Raw genomic sequence first — 18,115 nt, 5'->3', positions numbered from 1 at the left:
AAAATGCATTAAAATGTTTTAATAACAACCTTTAATGTAATTAGGCACTACCGTTGAGGAAAATAAATAATTTTCTTTAAATTTATTAAATTTTATTAAATTTATTATAATACACTTCTGCTTAAATTACTATCCTGGCTCACGTTATTGAAAATAAAGAAGGCTGAGCTTTGTGTTGACCACACCTTTCCTTCATTCGTTGTGGTCAAGAAATAAATAAACTCTACTTCATCTGCCCTACGGATTGCCAGGTCAGAGAGCGGAACTTACGTCAGAACCACATAAACCAAGTGCAACTGTCCGGTTCTACAGACTTTTTCAAAAAAATAAAAAACTTCTAAACGTTTTCTTTTTCAAAGAGCATTACTAATTCGGTTAAAGACATTTTTAGAAACCAGACTTCATTTTGGTGTGAAAAACCACACAGGATCTTTTTTTTAATTCATTTTTTTAAACGTTGAGACGAATTCTCATAGAAACCGTTGGGACGAAATCCCAGGGAAAGATGTAATTTTCCAGTTAGTGTCGTCTCATATTTCATCTTTATGGATTACTGCACCGTCAACAAAGGAATTGGGGGGGGGGGGGTGTATGGATCAGGAGACAAACCTTTATCTCTATAATACAGTAGACCAACCATCTTCTCTATACTACAGTAGACCAACCATCTTCTCTATACTACAGTAGACCAACCATCTTCTCTATACTACAGTAGACCAACCATCTTCTCTATACTACAGTAGACCAACCATCTTCTCTATACTACAGTAGACCAACCATCTTCTCTATACTACAGTAGACCAACCATCTTCTCTATACTACAGTAGACCAACCATCTTCTCTATACTACAGTAGACCAACCATCTTCTCTATACTACAGTAGACCAACCATCTTCTCTATACTACAGTAGACCAACCATCTTCTCTATACTACAGTAGACCAACCATCTTCTCTATACTACAGTAGACCAACCATCTTCTCTATACTACAGTAGACCAACCCTCCTCCCTACTCTAGACCAACTCTCCCCTATACTAGATAAGTAGACAACCCCCCCTCCTTATACTAGTCCAGTTAACCAGCCTGCCTCCCTACTCTAGACCAACCCACCCCCTATACTAGACGAGTAGACCAACCCACCCCTATACTAGAAGAGTAGACCAACCCTCCCCCTACTCTAGACCAACCCTCCCCCTACTCTAGACCAACCCTCCCCCTACTCTAGACCAACCCTCCTCCCTACTCTAGACCAACCCTCCCCCTATACTAGACAAGTAGACCAACCCTCCCCCTATACTAAACGAGTAGACCAACCCTCCTCCCTACTCTAGACCAACCCTCCCCCTATACTAAACGAGTAGACCAACCCTCCTCCCTACTCTAGACCAACCCACCCCTATACTAGAAGAGTAGACCAACCCTCCCCCTACTCTAGACCAACCCTCCCCCTACTCTAGACCAACCCTCCCCCTATACTAGACAAGTAGACCAACCCTCCCCCTATACTAAACGAGTAGACCAACCCTCCTCCCTACTCTAGACCAACCCTCCCCCTATACTAAACGAGTAGACCAACCCTCCCCCTACTCTAGACCAACCCTCCCCCTACTCTAGACCAACCCTCCTCCGTACTCTAGACCAACCCACCCCCTATACTAGACAGTAGACCAACCCTCCTCTCTATACTAGACAGTAGACCAACCCTCCTCTCTATACTAGACAGTAGACCAACCCTCCTCTCTATACTAGACAGTAGACCAACCCTCCTCTCTATACTAGACAGTAGACCAACCCTCCTCTCTATACTAGACGAGTAGACCATCCCTCCTACCTACTCTAGACCAACCCTTCCCCTATACTAGACAAGTAGACCAACCCTCCCCCTATACTAGACGAGTAGACCAACCCTCCCCCTATACTAGACGAGTAGACCAACCCTCCCCCTATACTAGACGAGTAGACCAACCCTCCCCCTATACTAGACGAGTAGACCAACCCTCCCCCTATACTAGACGAGTAGACCAACCCTCCCCCTATACTAGACGAGTAGACCAACCCTCCCCCTATACTAGACGAGTAGACCAACCCTCCCCCTATACTAGACGAGTAGACCAACCCTCCCCCTATACTAGACGAGTAGACCAACCCTCCCCCTATACTAGACGAGTAGACCAACCCTCCCCCTATACTAGACGAGTAGACCAACCCTCCTGCCTACAAACACTCAACTGCCCACAAGCGCGATGTAAAACTTAATTAACGGAAGAAAGAAATCGATTGGACTATTGAAAAAAAACTCTTACAATAACATCATAGGAAAAAACAACATCACCGAAAATAGAATTGATCAGTTTATTTTTAAAATCTGGAACTTATGGAAAAAATAATTCACTATAAATCTAATTAATTTTGACAATTTTTTAACTTCTTAAGTACAGTTTTTGCAAGTATTTTTGCACAAAATATATATGTGAATTTATTTCCATTACCTCTTTGTCTCCTGAAAACTTGTTTTCACATAGATATTTATCGATTTTTATACATTTATTATTTATTTATAAATATTTATGTTTAAGCCCGTACCCCACCCCCTACCCCCCACTGTGCTATCTGGTTTAGTTGGTAACTAAATGTTATCCCAAATGTCCAATTATCCCAGTTTTAGCATGTACCCTACTGTTGTAGATTATAAATGTATCGCACTTTTACATGCACCCTTTAGGAATAGTTGTCAAATTGATCCCTTTAACATGCCCACAGTTGGGATATAAGACTTATTTATCACACGTTAACATGCCCTCTGGATAAAAGACACATTTATCCCACTATTTCATGCTCCATCTTGGGATAGATGACAAATTTATCCCACGTTACCATGCACCCCGTTGGGATAGATGACATATGACCTGGGATAGATGACAGGTTTATCCCACGTTACCATGCACCCCGTTAACACAGGTCGTGCTATCAGCACCTCTACCCATTTGTCAATGTCTAACCCAGGTTTCCCATCGATTGCACAAAACATCCCGCGAAATCATACTCGTTGCTCCCCCTCCCCACTACTCCACACACACACACACACACAGATACACACACACACACACACATATTCTTTGCTAATGTAAACATGGATCACGCTTTTTTTTCAATATATTGATGTCTCATTTTGACAATTTTGTTTTGTTTCGCTTTTTTTTTCAAAATTTCTGTTGTTTTTTTTTTGTTTTTAGTAACTCTGATTTGTTTAGCTTTCGTGTGATTTTTACACATTTTTAATTCAAGCGTACAAATGGTTGTTGTTTTTAGAACGTATTACTTCTGACTCATAAAGCGATGTCTTATTACCACTGATTCAAATTAAGTCTCACGTCCGCCAAGCGGTGATAGCCATTTTGATTATTTGTTGTCGTCACGAAAAAATGTCATAAAAATTACGTCACCAGTGCACTAATGTCATTTTAAAGACGTCATCAAGCCCTTCACTCCGCCGTATTTATAGAATATTATAGATGTTACCGGAAGTGTAAATCTTCATCTAATGCGGTCCAACTTGTTCATAAATGTGTGTTTTTACATTAAAGAGCTATGCTGGTCTGTTCACGTTAAACCGCCTGGCTAAAAATTGAGACGAAAGATTAAAACAACCATCACAAATAAAAACAGCTAGCATGAGTGTTGTAATTAGCTGTAAAGTGTGTTAAGTGTATTGATCTTCCATTCTTAAAGGTGGGTGTTCAGGTACAGACTCCACGCTAACGTCACGAGTCACGTGATAGGTGATTCCAACTGATGACTCTGTGAGCTGGGAACAAGCTGGAAGTTTCATTAATGCGTCTCCATGACAACGCAGTACTTATCTTTCCATAGTTCGTTTAAAAAAAGGGGTTAAACACGCTAAAACAATATACAAATACACACAAGTGTGTATATGTGTATATATGTTATATGTGTATATATGTTATATATGTATATATTTACATAGATATATATATATATATGTATATATACATATATTTGTATATGTATATACATATATACTTATAAATATATATACTATATATATATGTTTGTGTGTTTTGTATATAGTTATGTATGTGTGTATACATATTATATATGTATATATATATACATATATATCTACATATTTATATATATATATATATACATATATTTGAAAATGTATATGCATATATAAGTACATATATGCATATATTTATGAATATATATATGTGTATATATATATATATATATATATATATATATATATATATATATATATATATATATATATATATATATATATATATGTATATATATATATATATACATACATATACATATACATATATGTGTGTGTATATAAATATTTTATTTCTTTTATGTCAAAATGAGGTTGTTTAAGTGGACTTGGATATTTTTATTTCTACAAGTTGAAGTGTCACTTATTTAGCTTAAGCATGTTCCTGATTTGTTGTCGTATTTTTTTTAGCCATCCACAACAACTTTGATTAATGCTGTCTGAGAATTGATCGATGAAATTGTTCTGATCCAGAGGTCAGCGTGACTTTGATTTGATGAAGTGGTCAGGTAATAAGCCATGCATCACGTGAATGTTAACGGGTTCGTGAATTATGGGGGAATCGAACGCTGTTCGTGCACCGTTAAAAACTTAACGCTGTTCGTGTTCCGTGAGAAATTAAACCAGAGTTTCTTTCAGGAGAAAGCTTACCGTCCACCCCTTCCCCCCGGACGAAATAGAAAAAAATATATCATTTTTATTTAATACTGGCGTACCCGTCACCGCGCGTTGACGCGGAAATAGAAAAAAATCTGTCGAAATATATAAGAAGGCTTTCATCAATGCGTTACCAATCGTATATTCTTAGACGCCTGACCTTGTTTTGCAAAATTGAGTTATTTAAATGTAAACAATGCCTGCGCTTGAATCATAAAAATCGGGACACGGGTTTACCTACACTAACGCATGAAAACTTTGAGTGTGTACGTTAATAAGGAACAGAAATAATGAGGTATAACACACTTCGTTGACTGCCCATGTGTCAGTGACGTATAGGGGCGCTCTCTTGAGCAGAGGCGTAGCGACCCTTCCCGGCGCCCGGGGACAAACTTTCGATTTGCACCCCCCCTCGAACTTTTCATTTGCACACCCTCCCCCCCTCAAACTTTAGATTTGCACCCCCCCCCCTCGAACTTTTGGTTTGCACCCCCACTCAAACTTTCAATTTGGCGCCCCACCTAAGGTCGGCGCCCGGGGACATATGTCCCCCCGCCCCCCCCCTCGCTACGCCTCTGCTCTGGAGCCCCCGACTACACTACCGTAGAGGCGCCGCGTACGGCCCCAAAGTGCTCACATGATAACCCAGAGCGCCACCTAGTATCCTGAAACAATGATACATTGTTTCAGGACATGTGAAGTGTGACCCCACTTGACCCCATCACAACTCCACACAACACATTAAGCGCCCATGTGTTCAATTACAAATAACATCCGCACACAAAAAACACAATCTCTGATTTTAAATACCACTCAGTGTAAGTGCTTGTTACGTTATTTCCCCCCCCCCCCCCCAATCCCCCCCCCCATCCCCCCCCCCCCCCACCCAGACTTTAAAACAATTGTTTCAACCTTATCCTTGCTATCTCTTTTAGACAACGCGAGCGAAGAAAAAAAAGTTCGCAATATAAATAATTAAGTTAAACGGCGAGATTATAATTAAGTTATGCTTTCTTTGTCATGACCGCTAGGCATGTAAACATGACGGATCAATGACCTGCGATATTGAACGAGATTATTGATTTCGCTGGCGGTCATAGTTTGGGGCTAAGAAATCCATTGTTGTGGAGAGTTTGTTTTTTTTTTTTTTTTTTTTTTTTTTTTTTGTACGGGACGGTGTATTGGAGAAAACGTGTCTGGTGTTTTACTGCGACTGTCGGCGTTTAGAATGACCTTACGGTCGACAGTGGTGTGTAGGAGGGGAGGGATAAAGAGCAATAAAATGTGAAAATATAGTACAGAGTTTCTTTCAGGTATCTCTTCGGGGAGGGAAACTACCCCCTATATTTTATATAGAAAAAATGTAAAAAAAAAAACTATATATATATATATATATATATATATATATATATATATATATATATATATATATATATATATATATATATATATATATATATATATATATATATATATATATACTTTAAGTGTCCCAAAGAATAATGGGACGGCATGACCTAGCGGTAGAGAGCTAGACTGCTAACCCGAAAGTCTCGTGTTCGAATCAATAATTAAATCAGTAGAATGTTCCTGAGTCGTCGTTATTGTCGACTCAATCCCCCCTCCCCCCATCCCCAACAGTACAGTGAAAAATACCTAGGGAAAAATTTTAGCTACAAGCGTAGTTTGATAGATTAAAACCATACAACTAGGCTACTATTTTACTATCGACACAGTCAGTTATCAGTGATAGTTGTCACAGAAGTTGTCAACACAGCTGCGTCAAAAACAGCACTGACCGTAATACAAATGTACTAAACACAACCCCAACATTGAAACTCATCTCAACCCATAGCGAAAATACATCATAAGAACCGACCTTCCTATTAGGAAAATTTAAAAAGTTGTTCGTTTATTTCATTAAAACTAGAGTTGGTATATAAAATGTGCTTTTGTGAATGAGTAATGTATGTGGAAAACATGTGTGTGTTGCTGTGTGTAAACAAATGATTGTGAGTGTGAGTAGTAGGCTACGTGTATGTGTGTATGCACGCGGTGCGAGTGAGCATTATTGTATTGACTTTGCGTGGTACACTCCATCACTCCACGTTTATTATTGAAGCGATAAATCAAGCTGGGCTGGTGTTGTTTTAAAAAATTAATGGCTAATATTTTTTAGTATTTTTGTGTGGGCTTTTTATTTATGGGGTGCACAGAGATTGTTTTAACTAAGTGGTAGTCGTTGATGAATTGCAACAGTACGGAGTTGCATAATGCAGTACAACAGTAAAGCGTGCAGTATAATGAAGTACATAGTGTCGAGTGCAGTACAATAAAGTACATAGTATCGAGTACAGGATAAGGAAGTACAGAGTATCGAATACAGGATTATGAAGTACATAGTATCGAGTACATTATAATGAAGAACAATAGCACCGTGTAAAGTACAATGAAATGCAACAGTACCGAGTAAAGCATAATGAAGTACAACAGTACCGAGTACAGTATAATGTAGTGCAATAGCACCGAGTGCAATTAAACTTTTTATCACTGCGTCACTGAGTTCTCTCTTTGATATCTATTTATGGGCATAATTAATATTGAATTTATTCAACCCCAATTACTTATTGATTGGCGTAAACGACCTTTATTTTATGGGAGCCTGCATCAAACACGTTTCAAGAAAACGGTATTTGAATAATATACTAGTCGCCCAGGCTAGCTGGGGTCGTGGTCAAATTACACCTTTAGTTAACACAGGTGGGGCATTGAATGTTAATATGGACTGAAAGCAGGCTGAAGTTAGAGTCAACGGGTCAAATGGCGCATAACATGTTGACACGTAAAACGGAATTATGTTGGAAGAAATCCCTTTCAATCTTACAAATAATAACAAAGCCGAAGAAGCTAACATGGGGTTCTAGAAATACTCCCGGGGTTCAATCTAAGCAAGTTCTATCCGTCAGCAAAGGTTTTTTAAGCAGAGGCGTACCAACCATTCCCGGCGCCCGGGGACAAACTTTTGATTTGCACCCCTCCCCTCAAATTTTCGATTTGCACCCCCCTCAAGCTTTCGATTTATTTTTACAACCCATTCTGGCGCCCCCTAAGGTGCCCCCCCCCCCTCTCGCAACGCCTCTGGTTTTAAGGAAGCCACGGCTTCTTATATAGATGCGTGACGAAATGAATGACACACTACCTAGCGGCTAACATTATATTACCCTATTTGCTATTCTGGGTTGTACAGTCGGCTTTAGGATAACGCGAGAGGTTACACTGTTGAATGCACAGTGTTTAAAGTACAGCGTTAGTTACAACTAATTCTCATGTTTGTGCCCGACCCTGGTTCCTCATTATTCAGGTTGATCGAAAGGCCAGGCCATTAATAATTTGCTTTAAACCGACAATTTTTTAATGCAAGACATTGGTCTAATTATAGCCAGGTTAAACCCAACTCTGTTAGGCGGCGTTGTGGAATGGTGAAGCACAAAGTTCTCGAGTTCGAATCTCGGTTAGCACTTGCATCTGCAGGTCGTCCCTGAGTCCATCTCTGGTGGTTCCCCGACTTACATGGGGAAAGTAAAGGCGGCTGGATATGGTTCTGACAACACTATCACTTCATATACCGAGGTCGCTGAAACAAATTAAACCTGCTTCATCTATGGGTATCCGTTTCCGAAAACAGAACTTTAGTTTTTACTTTTATACCTGGTAAATATGATTCAGCGGCCACAGACAATAAAAAATCAGATGGTGTCGCGTGTAGAGAATAAAATATTTTTATCACCGCAGTGTACCGGTACAAGAGAGTTACACAAACAGCTGGCAGTTCAAAACACTAAGCCAGAAATACAATAGTAATCAAACAACACAATTACTTAACACACAATTATTTTTTTTAATAATCCCAAGCTGGAAAATAAAACAAAAACAATGTAAACGTTAATTCCCTAGACTCCAATGACCTGGTCATGATTCTACCCCCACCCATCCCCACCCCCACCCCTACCCCTCCCCCACAATCTCCCATCCCCGGAGTTAACAAAACTGCTGTAGAGCTGGTGAGACAACCGACATAACATCCGGGTCATGTGACCGGAAATATCGATCTGACAAGAACAAAAGCGGAACGAGTCGTAAATTTGAATAAACTTAAGCTCAGGGTGCTACTGTTTTCTTGTTGGTTTTACAATGGTGCTGCTCAGAGGCGTATACAGGTTTTCGGGTTAGGGGGAGCGATGAGTCGAGACAAAGGCGCCATATATATATATATATATATATATATATATATATATATATATATATATATATATATATATATATATATATATATATATATATATATATATATATATATATATATATATATATATATATATATATATATATATATATATACTAGCTGTATGTCATTGCTTCGCTACAGCGTAAACAATCAAAGAGTACCCTGAGGAAGAAAACAAAAGAACAAATCACAATATAGGTCAACAATACAAAACAATTTATCACCTAAAACAAAACAAAAACACTAAATATACACACAATGCAACAAAAATAGTAAACGCAACACAAACTCTTGTGTAAACCTTATAAAAAAAATAACAATAGAATGATTATAAGACAAGCGAATTAAAGTAGGGGAAATAATCACTCGCTTAATATAGATATGTAAAGGCCTACACGTATAATTGTAACTGTCAAAATCAACCAGATAATTTTTTTTACTATTCAATATAATATACCATTACTATTTGTTTATATGAAACAAATGCTGTCTACAATCAGAATTAATTATTCTTTCATTAAAAATGCTAAAACCATACAGAGTAAGGAAAGTTTGTAAAAGAGGAGTTGATATAAAATCGGAGAAATACCTGATTTTCTTTGTTCATGTTTTCAAATCTTCAGTGTTCGTTTTGCATTTCAGATATTTACATTTTTGTTAGCTACTGCTATTTGTGTGTTTTAAAGATTATTTTTACTTTCTCGACACGAAGTAGGCCTATAGAGAAAGTATTGTAATCGTGCAAAAAAAAAACGAGATTTTTACAAATCTTGACGTGTTACACCTCACTGATACGGAAAAACATAATTTTGCAATCTTGTCCGTATGTCTGTGCGTCTGTGTGTGTGTCTTTGTGTAAACACGATTTCTTGAGTACCGTTAGAGCTAGGTTGATGAAATTTCATATATAAGTATTTTATCAAAATCGTAGATCCGCATCAACTTTTTCCGGTCATCAGCGATTTCCGATAACCGGAAGTGGTACTTTTTCTACTTTGAATTTTTAAAAAGCCTATAACTTGAGTACTATTTCAGATAGATAAATGAAATTTGATATGTAAGTAAAAGATCTAATTCTCTACCTTCTGTCAAATTGTGAGTAATTTCCGTTGACCGGAAGTACTTATTTACGCTATTTCCGATTTCCCCGAAGAGATGCCTGGAAGAAACTCTGAAAGGATAACACAAACCGCAGATGTACATGCGCTAAAGTGACAGACCTTGTGACAAACATAGCGCCTCGCACATGCCTGGCGCTGAGCTAGGCGCCGATAAGTAACCCAAGAAGTAGGCTGTACATACACTTGTGGTAAGTAAGCCAAGAAGTAGGGTGCTGTACATATACCTGCGATGAGTTATTAAAAATGTGATATTTAGAGTAGGCCTACATAACATGACAGTTTTTAATTCTTTGATTCATAGTTTCAGTTTGTATATATATATATATATATATATATATATATATATATATATATATATATATATATATATATATATATATATATATATATATATATAGTGGTTGCCGCGTTTATGGAGCCGTTTTATCGGTAGCAAGACCTGTAGTGTCATAAGGCGGGTGACATTATCCGACAGGGTGACACGAAAATAAACAAGTCGAGTCGGTAAAGCTCATGGTTGCTAAACCGAAAAGTCTCGAGTTCGAACCCTCGGGCAGATGAGGCTCGTTAGCTGGGGACAGCCACTCTTCTAGGAGAGACAACTCCAAAATCAAACAACTGCTGCCTTGTAGTTTGTTCTTGGTTGGACAAAGGCTATGGAAGCAAATCCAAAAAGAAAAGCAGGCTGAAATCGGAGTCAATGGCCTCAATGGCGCATAACCAGTGGGCACGTATACTTAATAGACCTATAGACGCCACTGAGCTAAAGTAAACAAAGACTGGTACTTGTAGCTACTAGGTAGGAATTGTTGGCAACCCTAACCACTAACCCCCTTGACCCTAATCCTATTCTTGATCCTATCATTAACCCTTATCCCCCCCCCCCCTAACATAAAACAGCATCTATTCCGAACAGATTGTCTAGTTATAAGGACGGTGTTACAATTATTTAATTAACTTTTTCGGCTTTTCCGCTTCCTGTAACACTTATCTTAACACACACCCAAAATGTCCAACTACACTTCTTGTAATGTACTGCATTCTTTGATATGAAAGGTTAAAGAGTATTTTTAAAAATATTTTTTTTTAAACGACCAAGATTGTGGATGATGTATTAACTCAATCAGTTCACTACATTGTCCTTTTTCTTGAGGCGGTGTAACACTAAGCAATGCTGTTGGTTTAAAGGGGTGTAACTGAGTTCAAACACATTGCAAACACATTAGGAGCGGAATGGTAGTGCTCTTGTTCAATGCGATGATTGGCGATTTTGTTGTTGTTTTTATGGATGGTTTTTTTTTAATTGAATTTGCTAAACTGCTAAAATAGCCCTTTTTGGTTTTCTCGACGGTTCTAAAAGCCCATTTTGTAGACGGTGAACTTCAAAAGCCCACCTCGTGTATTATAAATCAGAAGCCCATAATTTTTAGCACTACGATAAAAAACAATTCAACCAGGCCTGCATGACGTCACACCAAGGTGCAGGAGTTAATGTATTCATTCACAGCTTCGTTAAGTGCCTCCGTCTCACATGTTCTTAATTAGCACCGAAAAATGGCGGAGCAGAAATCATTAACCAGTCGATGAATTAGTAATTAACCTGGGCTGGGTCAGGTGGGCGATGACGTCACGAATCACGGCATCCACGTCGAGATCTCAAGAAAAGGGAGGTAAATATTTAATGCCGGTTTTTTTTTGTGTGAGCACGTAAAGATGTGAATGTGTGCTCGGCAACGGCTTACAAGTCTGGCACCATCAGAACTGAGATTTTAATTTTCTCACACCCGTTTGTAACAATTGTAGTTAAAGTTAATATGTATTTGTGTAATAGAGAAGTAAAATATGTTACACATTTGTAGTATAATAGGTTAAGTTTTTTAAAATGTTTTTTCAATAAGTAGGTAAATGTACTAAATCTATTATATATATATTTGTTGTATAGTACACTAAGTTGTTAGGTTTGTAATTTAGTTTGTTAACTTGTTATACATTTGTAATATAGTAAGTAAATGTATTATACGTTTATAATTTAGTAGGTGGGTTTGTTACATATTAGTAATATTATAGGTAAGTCTGTTAATTTAAAGCCTGCATTTGAAGAATAGTAGGTAAATATGTTATACTTTATTAACACAGTTAATATATTTGAATATGGTTATCTGAAATTTGCAAGGTTGGAAAAAGATCACCCCATGGGCCAAAATTGAGTTACGAGATCTGACCACAACTGAACAACCAGACAGACAAACAGACAGACAAACGGACAGATAATCAGAAGAATAAAGATTGTAACCTAACAATAAGAATGTGATAAAATACCGATCAGACTTTGTGCACGATAGTTGGCACAATAGAAGATAATAGATTTCCTGTAGCAAATAAAACATATAAGCTGGTATATTCAGTGGATTTCTGATGATGAGCTAGAAAATCTAATTCATCCCAGATGAAAACCTAGTACACCAATTGGACCCCAGATGACAAGCTAGTATACCGAGTGGATCCCAAATAATTCTAATATACCAAGTGGATCTCAGAGGACCATATATCACAGCTGGATCACAGAATATTGTATATGAATCCAGGGGTCCAAGTAAACAGAAATCCGGCAGGGACTATAATAAACAGAAGGGAAGTAACGAGATCCCAATATATTGTAGGGACCCCATCGAGGTTTCATTACATACCCAGCAAATAGGTGGGTAGAGATCCTTGATAGAAACTATCGAATGGATTGTACACGAACTCCCTCCTACTGGCAGGTCAAAGACTCCATACACTCCCTTGATCGTCTACTCAGCGTGCTAACAGCTAAACGCCCACCAACTCCCGATGGCTATTTGGAGATAATTGGACAAGAAACAATTCATTTTCTCTGAAAGTTGTTTTTTTTTCACCCATAAATATTTGATGAACTTGAAAGCCGGACTAAACAGAGATGAAGAGTTCTCTTTAATAAAAGGCAACCTCGCTTTTCTAAAACACGGCTAATGCAATTTTTATTTCTATAAATAGACTCAGGAAAAATGTTAGTATGGAATATGTTGAGCTTGTCAATAAATGATAGGTGGTACAGTAGATGATAATGGGGTTTCATGCTGGTCGTTGTAGAGTTGTAAAGTAGATCGTGATGGTTATGCTAAGTATGCTGGAAAGCATGGGATCAATTTAGCGTTGAAGCAACAAGCAGTTTGTGAATACAGCATTTGGTTCACTATAAAGGTATAACAGTTATTAATACGGATATCATATTTGGTTCACTATAGTACAACATCATTTTTTCACTACAACATTAGTTTAGTTATAGGAATACAACAATTTGATTCACTATAGGAATATAGCATTTGGTTCACTATAAAAGTATAACAGTTGGTTCACAATAAGAAAATCATGTTATGTTCACTATAGTACTACGAAATTGGGTTCACTGTAGTACTACAAGATTCGTTTCATTATGGGAATATAACTATTAGTTCACTATATGAGTATAGCTTTTGGGTAACTATAAAAATATAATAGATTGTTCACTATAGGACTACAATATTAGTTTCATTATAGGAATACAACACTATAGGAACCAACCTTTAGGTTCACTAAAAAAATATAATAGTTGGAATAGAAATATAATCGTTGGTTGAATACAGACTACAACGTTGCGTTTACTATAGAACTGCAATAACTTTGTGAACAAATTATTGCATTTACTATGTCTATTTGCAATAGAAATCAGTATTCTAATCAAGCGCCGCATTCACTGAGTGATTGTAGAACAACATTCATTAAATGAATATAGCGCTTCTATCATTATGCAAGCCAAATGTAGTCTACATTAAATAAACAGCATCCATAATTAAATATACAACACAATGGGAATATTAAATTCATCTACACATCAGCGTAGTCTAAAAAGGCTGCCAAATTCAGATTTGAGTCGGGCGAGTATTTAAAAACAGTACAATTACCAATGCTAATGACGTGGTTGAGAGAGAGAACTGTCTGTCAGTTGTAAGTTTTTCCCTCAGTGTTTAGAGTGGCCGAACGTTTCCGAGATCAATAGGAGTAGTAGGAGGGAATCCTGATTTTGTGCTGCCGTCTCCCTCGAGGATTCTTGCAGTCGAATCAAATATTCCGGAAATGACGCAGTGAAATACGCAGACTAAAAGTGTGTGAATGAGATTGAGGGAGAGGGGGGGGGTCGAGAAAAAAATGTGAATGTCTTTATTTTAAAATACTGTGTGGATATTTTGTTCGAGATTTTAAGAGACGAGTTCAGACATTAATTTTGGACGAGTTTTTTTTTTTTTTTTTAAATTGAGAAATGTCGAGATTTTCTGCAAAATTTCAGTAGAGTGGTGTAGACATTTTGCGTGGTATAGCAATGTAGGAAAGTAATGACTGATAACTAATTCAAGAACCTAACGGAAGAAAGTAGAAACTCTATCGTGAAATTGCAACGAAGAATGAAGATCTTATTGTAATGTTTTTTAATGAGAAAAATGGAAGTTTTGTTTGATATTTCGAGGTTTATGAATGGAGAATTTTTTGAGAAACCTTTAGCGAGAAGACATTTTGTTCGATATTTCAAGGTCTATGAATGGACATTTCACGTACGATATTATATTTTCGCGATTTTTAGCGAGAAGACATTTTGTCGATATTTCAAGTTCTATGAATGGACATTTTACGTGCGATATTATATTTATGCGATTTTTAGCGAGAAGACATTTTGTTCGATATTTCAAGGTCGAAGAATGGACATTTCACGTGCGATAATAATTTTTTGCGATTTTTCGCGAGAAGGCATTTTGTTCGCTATTTCAAGTTCTATGAATGGACATTTTTATTCAACGCTCACATCATGAGAGCGTGCCGACAGTTCACATACACTGGCGCGCTTTACATATATTAATTAATATATAACGAACGCCAATGCCATGATTAAATTTTGTTGACAAATCTGAACAGACATTGATTCGATGAGATTTGGTGGCCCGGAACATTGCTGGAATTAAGCAGAGAGGGCTGGTGTGTGGGGGTGAGGGGGTGAGGGGGGGTGCTGTCTCCAACATGACATTAATCATTGAAACATGACAAAATGATCACGACGCTGTTGGATATTCATGGAAGGGAAATTGGTGGTGGGTGGGTGGCGGAAATACAATAGTAACATCAGTAGGTTCAGTGATGTTTGGCTGTGTGGGGGGGGGGGGGGCTTGGACGGGGAGGGGGGTTGAACAGAGGATTGGGGAGGTGGGGTTGAACAGGGAAGTGGGAGAGTGTGGGGTTGAACAGGGGAGTGGGGGAGTGTGGGGTTGAACAGGGGAGTGGGGGAGGGGGTTGAACAGGGGAGTAGGGAGGGGATGGTTGAACAGGGGAGTGGGTTGAACAGGGGAGTGGGGGAGGGGTGGTTGAACAGGGGAGTGGGGTGTGAACAACTGAAGACGTACGGGGGAGGGTGTAAGAGTCAATAGAAATATCACAAGTGATACGCTAGTTGTTTAGATTTTTTTTGCTGATTCATCAGTGAAGGCGGAGATTGGTGGTGATTGAAATCAATACTGCAACGTTTTAATGGCCTTTTTTTTTTTTTTTTTGCTGCTCGTTACTAGTACTGAAGTCCTACAAATTCAAGTGTTGAGGAAAAAAATACGTGTGTGGTCATAGCGAATGCGTATGTGGTCTATTAGTGTGGTTAGTAAGAACAAATGTGTAAATAAGTAAAAATAAGTGAGGTTTAGATATTCGTTAATATGTAGGGTATGTGCATGTTAAGATTGTATTGATAGGGCTTGTAGGACATTTTTGCGGGCTCTTCGGGAAAAGCCAGACGTAGTTATTTTTTTGTTGCATGCGATTGTGTTTGGGTTATTCTACATGTTTTCGCTTGGTTTAGTTTCACTTTGAAAGCAACGCTCTGTCAGTCCCACTAATGTTAGTCTCCTTAATGTTAGTCTCACTATGCTATTGCAGCTTTACGAGTCTCACTTTGTCAGTTTCACCGTGTAAATCTCACTTTAAATAGTCTCCAGTAGAGAAAATCTTTATTTTGTATTTTATTTTTTTATTTTTTTAACTCTTATTTTTTATACACATCATGCAGACTATATTTTGTTAGGAACGATAACTTTGTGTAGATCCGCTGTAGGTTATTTTGTTTCTTAAAATGAAGAACGGGAATTCCAAGAAATCGAAACAAGTCTACTAAATTAGTATAATTGGTTTACTCACCTGATGCTCTAATCAAGGAAACCACCGTCGAATTCTTTTATCCAATGAAAAACTCGGTTACAAAATCCCGAAATATCCTGCACTCGTTGGCTTGTCCTTACGAAGTGTGATGAAACGATGATCCTTATTCGACCCTGTTCCATACTTCACACACAAATATCCCTACCATCTAAACTGTGATCAAACGACACGATCATTTTTGTGAATGCATGTGTGTAGTTTGTCTACTGTGTTAAACCACACGCGTGAACAAAGCGCGACACGAACAAAACACGTTCATAGTCCAGGTTTTTAAAAAATAAGGGGAAATCACTCGTTCTGACGTTTAAAGGGAATGAACTCGCTCTCGCGTTTAAAGGGAGAGCACTATCCCGCACAGCGTCCCGGCGGATCGAACGGCCCCTGGAACAACCCAATGGAACTGGTGCTAGGGATACACGTCCTGCCCGTATTCAGACCGCCACATAACCGCCGATATCGTAAACTAGGACGGGGTGGGGTGGGAGGGGAGGTGACAGGATGAAGGAAGTGAACGATACGATAGAGGAGGATGGGGGGGGGGGGGTGAGTGGTTGATGACTGCTTTAGCAATTATTGATGCGGTTAAACTGTGAGAGTGAAATACAAAACAGGAATGAGAACGTCAAGCACTGAGACCGTTGTAGGGAGGACTGTCTGTCCGTTCTTTCCATTGTGTACGTTGTGCCTGCGTGAGTACAGAACAAAATGAAATGAATTCATTCATTAAAAAATAAACTAGTGCACTTTAAGATTTTTTTAAAAGAGCTTTTCGTTGGCTTAGCTTAAGCCTCGCTTTTCCAATACCGCATCTGGTCGTCTCATTTTCACAACCTCCAACTAAGGAGAAGTGAGGTCTCACCTCTAACTAGGGAGAAGTGTGGTCTCTCTAGGGAGAAGTGTTGTCTCACCTCTAACTAGGGAGAAGTGTTGTCTCACCTCTAACTAGGGAGATGTGTGGTCTCACCTCTAACTAGGGAGAAGTGTTGTCTCACCTCTAACTAGGGAGAAGTGTTGTCTCACCTCTAACTAGGGAGAAGTGTGGTCTCTCTAGGGAGAAGTATGGTCTCACCTCTAACTAAGGAGAAGTGTGGTCTCACCTCTAACTAGGTAGAAGTTGTGGTCTCTCTAGAGAGAAGTGTGGTCTCACCTCTAACTAGGGAGAAGTGTTGTCTCACCTCTAACTAGGTAGAAGTTGTGGTCTCTCTAGAGAGAAGTGTGGTCTCACCTCTAACTAGGGAGAAGTGTGGTCTCACCTCTAACTAGGGAGAAGTGTGGTCTCTCTAGGGAGAAGTGTGGTCTCACCTCTAACTAGGGAGAAGTGTGGTCTCACCTCTAACTAGGGAGAAGTGTGGTCTCACCTCTAACTAGGGAGAAGTGTGGTCTCACCTCTAACTAGGGAGAAGTGTGGTCTCTCTAGGGAGAAGTGTGGTCTCACCTCTAACTAGGGAGAAGTGTGGTCTCACCTCTAACTAGGGAGAAGTGTGGTCTCTCTAGGGAGAAGTGTGGTCTCACCTCTAACTAGGGAGAAGTGTGGTCTCACCTCTAACTAGGGAGATGTGTGGTCTCTCTAGGGAGAAGTGTGGTCTCACCTCTAACTAGGGAGAAGTGTGGTCTCTCTAGGGAGAAGTGTGGTCTCACCTCTAACTAGGGAGAAGTGTGGTCTCTCTAGGGAGAAGTGTGGTCTCACCTCTAACTAGGGAGAAGTGTGGTCTAACCTCTAA

The 18,115-nt window shown here is 38.7% G+C and overlaps 1 protein-coding gene across 1 annotated transcript in view; it reads right to left on the bottom strand.

Annotated features, from left to right (window-relative positions):
* Positions 1-16,756, bottom strand: part of LOC131939380 (proton myo-inositol cotransporter-like) — a 91,750-nt gene extending 74,994 nt beyond the window's left edge. The window contains exon 1 of the mRNA XM_059297666.1: positions 16,374-16,756. The gene's annotated coding sequence lies outside the window, so the exon portion shown is untranslated. The remainder of the gene's footprint in view (positions 1-16,373) is intronic.
* Positions 16,757-18,115: the final 1,359 nt, after the last annotated feature.

Source organism: Physella acuta, unplaced genomic scaffold (assembly GCF_028476545.2).
Source record: "Physella acuta isolate Inbredline_101_S28 unplaced genomic scaffold, ASM2847654v3 ptg000018l, whole genome shotgun sequence".
In the NCBI taxonomy this organism is placed as follows: domain Eukaryota; kingdom Metazoa; phylum Mollusca; class Gastropoda; family Physidae; genus Physella; species Physella acuta.
Note: the sequence above shows the minus strand (reverse complement) of the source record. Positions and strands in the feature narration are given on the sequence as shown.